Genomic DNA, 5,647 nt, shown 5'->3' on the forward strand with positions numbered 1-5,647 from the left:
AGGGAAAACGTGTCAAATAAACACATGAATAACTGTGTATTGTCAGAATATGGCGGTTTATCCGGCGTGTGACGGCGTCTCCGCCCTGCGCGGCGGGGGATCGGTTTTATTGGTGTGTAAATTAAATAAATGTGTATATTGTGATATTTGTGGGGTGATACGGGTCCTGGCGAGGTAAATAAATACACAATATGGCGGTTTATCCGGCGTGTGACGGCGTCTCTGCCCTGCGCGGCGGGGGATCGGTTTTATTGGTGTGTAAATAAATGTGTATATTGTGATATTTGTGGGGTGATACGGGTCCTGGCGAGGTAAATAAATACACAATATGGCGGTTTATCCGGCGTGTGACGGCGTCTCTGCCCTGCGCGGCGGGGGATCGGTTTTATTGGTGTGTAAATAAATGTGTATATTGTGGTATTTGTGGGGTGATACGGGTCCTGGCGAGGTAAATAAATACACAATATGGCGGTTTATCCGGCGTGTGACGGCGTCTCCGCTCTGCGAGGCAGGGTATCAGTTTTATTGGTGTGTAAATAAATGTGTACAGTATATTGTTTATTTATTTATTTATAAAAATGTGTTACCAGGAAGTAATACATTGAGAGTTACCTCTCGTTTTCAAGTATGTCCTGGGCACAGAGTAAAACAAATAGTACATGTTTACAAATACAGTTACATAAATGAACAAGGTATACATTTGTAACTGGTTTCCCCCCCCAATCTCACATTGGCCCGGGTACTCTAACAACCAACCCCCCATTACATGTTCGTGTCGGATGGTGCACCTGTAGGCAACAGGACTCCTGAGTCTCCCGCATGGTGGAATTAGGGGATGTCATCAGAACAAGCAGCTGAGGTAGTGGGTGCGAGTTCAACTTACATCATGTGCAGCGCCTCCACCTCATCAGGGTCTGTGCTTCCGCAGGGAGATGGTCCTGGTGAGGAACTCCTTCTTGGTGGTGCCATCCACTGCGGAGTAATTTCACACTCACACAGTGGGGGTATCGTTAACAAGGTCATCTTTATTGCAGACGGTGATGTAGCAGACTGCCCCATGCAGCTGCCGGCTCTAGCCGCACATCTCTCCGTGCTGTCCCTTTGCCAGGTACGCCCTCCCGTATTGAAGTGGGGTTCCCCCTTCTCCTAGGGAGACCCTCTCTGTGCCAGGTCCCTGGACACAGAGTGGCCTAGACAGACTTGATTGGTCAACCTGGACCGCTAGTTACGTCACTAGGGTCACAAAGGGTTCCTACCATCCCTTATGCAGGAAACTACAACTTCCCAACAGCTTTCCACGGCTGCTAGAACACACTGACACTAACTGTATTGTGCGTTATATACTTCAGGAGGCAGACGCATCCCTGATGTCACTATCCAGGGACTCAGAGCATACGGCCACTCCCCTCCATACATAGGGCACATCACCTTTGGGTGAGGGAAAACCTCCATAACTACTGCTGGCAGACCTGTTCTTACCAGGATTTACTGCCAACAGAGAGGAAAGCAATATACCATTATTATGCATGGCTATATACTCCCCCTGGTGAATCCCCACCGTCCCGGCTGGGCCTAAATTTGGTGTACCTTGCTCCAGGAAACACTGAAAAAGAACACACAAACTTAGCGTTTAAACATTGTCACAATCTCATAATAATGACAGAACATCCGCCCACTGACCAGCAGTAAGCAGCAAAGGGAAAGGCAGACCACTCTTTGACGGACCTAATAGTAGTGTCGAGGGTCTGGTTTCTTCACCTCCCGCCCCGCTGCATCATAGACAGTTACACTAAATTCTCGGGGCAATCCTCGCTCATTGCAGTACACCACCTTGTGCATATACACGCTGCGCCCTATCTTCCAGACCCGCATGAGTTGGGAAACCCTCTGCTTCGCCTGAACTCCCTTAATCTCACCCCCCTTATTCACGATATAATATTCTATATCATTGCGAAGCCACCTCTCTCGATCGTCCTCTATTTCCCTCATCAGAGGTTCAGGGACATATGGGTATTCGAGCCCATGGGATCTTTTATATTTAGCCACAATAGCCCGTTCAGCTCGGCATGCCCGGGTCAACTTAGTTTGCCCAGCCCTTCCCGGCAACACCCATGGCAGGGGCTCATCTGGCTCCACCGGATCATCTAACCCTTCCGATCCCTTTGGGGTAATAAGACCTACTTGTATTCGGTCCCACTGTACTCGTAGCTCCTTGAGATAGGCCGCATCGTCAAAATCCCCAGGGGCCCACCAATGGTCAACCACCCCATCCCTCTCTAGAATAAAACGGGTGCGGTCGATCCAGGCGACATATCCCTCATATAATGGTGCCCACCACCTAGTTTCCCGTACTTCGTCTGAGCTAGGTTCTAGCGGCACGTCCTCCTCAGGCCCGCCCGATGATACCCCTGAAGTACCCTCAGATCGTGTAACTTTTTCCTTGCGGTGTGACCAGTGTCCACCCGTCAGGCTCAGCGCACTATGTGTTTCACTAATTATCGACCCTCGTCGCGAAATTCTCCCTCCACCCTCCGATCCATCTTCCGAAGTTCCCCAGTCCAGGCTTTCAGTCCTTTCTGTGGCAGGACCCCGGGAATCCCCTGACACACCCAAACTAGAGGTAGACCCGAAGGAACAGGTGGCAGGGGCTTGAACTAGGGCCTTGGGACTAACTTTGGGGATGGACGGGGTGGGGGAATGGGGCTGGACGGTAGGTTCCGGCAGGGTCACGCCTGCTCCTCCGCAACACCTGACTCACGTTCGCCACAATGATCATTCTGTCCTTCGGTAGTGGATCCTCTCGTTCTACGAATCGAGCGCCCACTCCGTCTGCTGTCCGTAGGGGATCGACTCCCACTGCTCGCCCGTAGCGGCGCAATCGCCTCCCACTCGACACCACTCAGGTCGTCCGGAACTGCCTCGGGATCCGCACGTACTGCGACGCCATCTTGGGTTGGGTCCCCAAGCGAGACCTCTTCCTCCACGAGGATATCCGGTAACGCCCTGCCTCGGCGCGATCCCGTCTGGGCCTGGTTCCGCTCCTCTTTAATCACCACCGGAGCCTGCGACAAGCCCATCTTTGGGGTAACACTGCGCAGGGTTGGTGTAGAACGCCCTCCTTCCGACCCACTAGTCACCACGGCCGTGGGACTCCGCTGATCGGATCGGCACGGTACGGGAGACACCCGACTCCTTGTCTCCGCACCACGAGGGATAGCATCTCGCCAAGGGGTACCACTGGCATGGTACTCCGTTAATAAGTCCTGTGCATCCGCCAGCCTGGCACACTCCTCGTCCGAGGACTCCAGCTTGGCGTTCGGCCGGGGTATTCCAGTAGGAGACCGCCGATGGGCCCCCTTTCGGTCACCACTCCGATGACTGGGTTTTTCATTTTTAACAACTCGGCTTGAGTCCGGCTCCGCGGGACATGCACTCGCACTCCATAGTGCACCCGGAAGCTCCGCTACCGACATCGGGGTAGAATCTTTTATCCCCACGGCATGTACTGGCACAAATGTCGTCATAGGCCACATATATTGCAGTCCACAATGAGGGCATCGAGCATCACTGCCCACGGCTCCACCCGGCAGTCTGCACTACATGCAGAGACTGACCACTGTCTCCACACCCTCTACTCGGATAATCAGGAAGCCTCCTGGAGCCGAATAGGGATGGGTAGAGATCAAGGAACTCTGTTCCATTTTCTCCGCTTGCTCAGCCATGGTCACTAACGGCAGCACTCGTCCTAGCGGTCTGTATTGATCAATGGCTCTTCGCAACTGAAGTGCGGAGGATGGTTCAGCAAACCTTCCCTTCACTTCCTCCATCAGCTTCCGGTGAAACTGCAGACCACTCCCCCTGGTTGAAACTAGGGGGATGTCTCGTAGACTTGTAGGCTGACCCAGCACAGGTGCAGAGTGAGTCATAGTCCATGAGGGCGCGGCTCCAGCTTTCGCGCCAAACTCCCCAACTGGGTGGAGTTTCCTCGTTGCCGCCAATCCGGGCCAACAATTTGCAAATCGCAGAGTTGCAAGACTTTCTGCAGCTGGCCCACGCGGTGTCCCGGGAACGCGGGAACCGCCATTTTGGTAAGCACTGTCCTTCTTTGTATTTGAGGTAGCGTCTGGCTGTTTGTTAATTGGTGTGTAACAAAGTCCATTTCGTTCCTCCCATCTCGCAAGGCTGTCGTCCTCACTATTCTCAGGGGTATCATCCCGAGAACCTAGGCATGACAAACACGGCGCAGCCACGGCTTTCACGCCATTCCATAACAAACACACAAGAGTCTCTCCTGTAGCTTGTTCTCCTTCATTTCCATCCCGGCATCCTGGACCTTCTGCTCCTTGCAGATCCTCCATTCTGACAGTCACTTCTTGCTCACGGTATACTGGATTATTGTACATGGAGCTCCGCTCTGCGGGGCAGCTACCATATCCGTACAATAAACATGCCTTGTGCACCACCTCGTGTACCTAACATATGTCTAACTCGTATTGCACTACCTCAGGCTAGGCTCACTCTTTCAGTGTCTACTGTATCTCCTTCCTCCCAGTCTGTGCTCCCTTCGGTAAGTGATCTGGAATGGCTAGAGTACTCTGGGGCTTCCATGCAGTACTGGGCGTCTACCTGTCTTAGTCAGCCTAGTGCAGACCCTCTCCAGGACACCTGACCTAGTTAACAAGCTCTCCCTTCTGGCGTCATACCCCTAGCGCGACCTCAAGGTGACTCGGACAGCTATAGCCCCTCTCCAGACCCACTAACTCCTCTCAGGTTCCCAGGGTATCCCTGCGGTTCCATCCCAACGCAGCACAAAGTGGCAGCATACACTTTCCCTGTTTCCTAGCGTGTGCCTAGCAAAAGCCTGTCCTGTAACCCGATATCATAATATCTCAGCAGCGCCTCCAATTGTAACGGGTTTCCCCCCCCCAATCTCACATTGGCTGGGTACTCTAACAACCAACCCCCCATTACATGTTCGTGTCGGATGGTGCACCTGTAGGCAACAGAACTCCTGAGTCTCCCGCTTGATGTTAGTAGGGGATGTCATCAGAACAAGCAGCTGAGGTAGTGGGTGCGAGTTCTACTTACATCATGTGCAGCGCCTCCACCTCATCAGGGTCTATGCTTCCGCAGGGAGATGGTCCTGGTGAGGAACTCCTTCTTGGTGGAGCCATCCACTGCGGAGTAATTTCACACTCACACAGTGGGGGTATCGTTAACAAGGTCATCTTTATTGCAGACGGTGATGTAGCAGACTGCCCCATGCAGCTGCCGGCTCTAGCCGCACATTTCTCCATGCTGTCCCTTTGCCAGGTACGTCCTCCCGTATTGAAGTGGGATTCCCTCTTCTCCTAGGGAGATCCCCTCTGTGCCAGGTCCCTGGACACAGAGTGGCCTAGACAGACTTGATTGGTCAACCTGGACCGCTAGTTACGTCACTAGGGTCACAAAGTGTTCCTACAATCCCTTATGCAGGAAACTACAACTTCCCAACAACTTTCCACGGCTGCTAGAACACACTGACAACTAACTGTGTTGTGCGTTATATACTTCAGGAGGCAGGCGCATCCCTGATGTCACTATCCAGGGACTCAGAGCATACGGCCACTCCCCTCTATACATAGGGCACATCACCTTTGGGTGAGGG

General features: G+C 52.9%; 1 long non-coding RNA gene across 1 annotated transcript in view; it reads right to left on the reverse strand.

Annotated features, from left to right (window-relative positions):
- The window catches only part of LOC142474714 (uncharacterized), a 1,071-nt gene extending 955 nt beyond the window's left edge, over nt 1–116 (reverse strand). The window contains exon 1 of the long non-coding RNA XR_012790597.1: nt 1–116. This exon is cut by the window's left edge and continues 627 nt beyond it. This is a non-coding gene — a long non-coding RNA (uncharacterized LOC142474714).
- Between the last annotated feature and the right edge of the window lie 5,531 nt (nt 117–5,647).

The sequence above is a fragment of the Ascaphus truei genome, assembly GCF_040206685.1.
Source record: "Ascaphus truei isolate aAscTru1 chromosome 20 unlocalized genomic scaffold, aAscTru1.hap1 SUPER_20_unloc_2, whole genome shotgun sequence".
NCBI classification, from domain to species: Eukaryota; Metazoa; Chordata; class Amphibia; order Anura; family Ascaphidae; genus Ascaphus; species Ascaphus truei.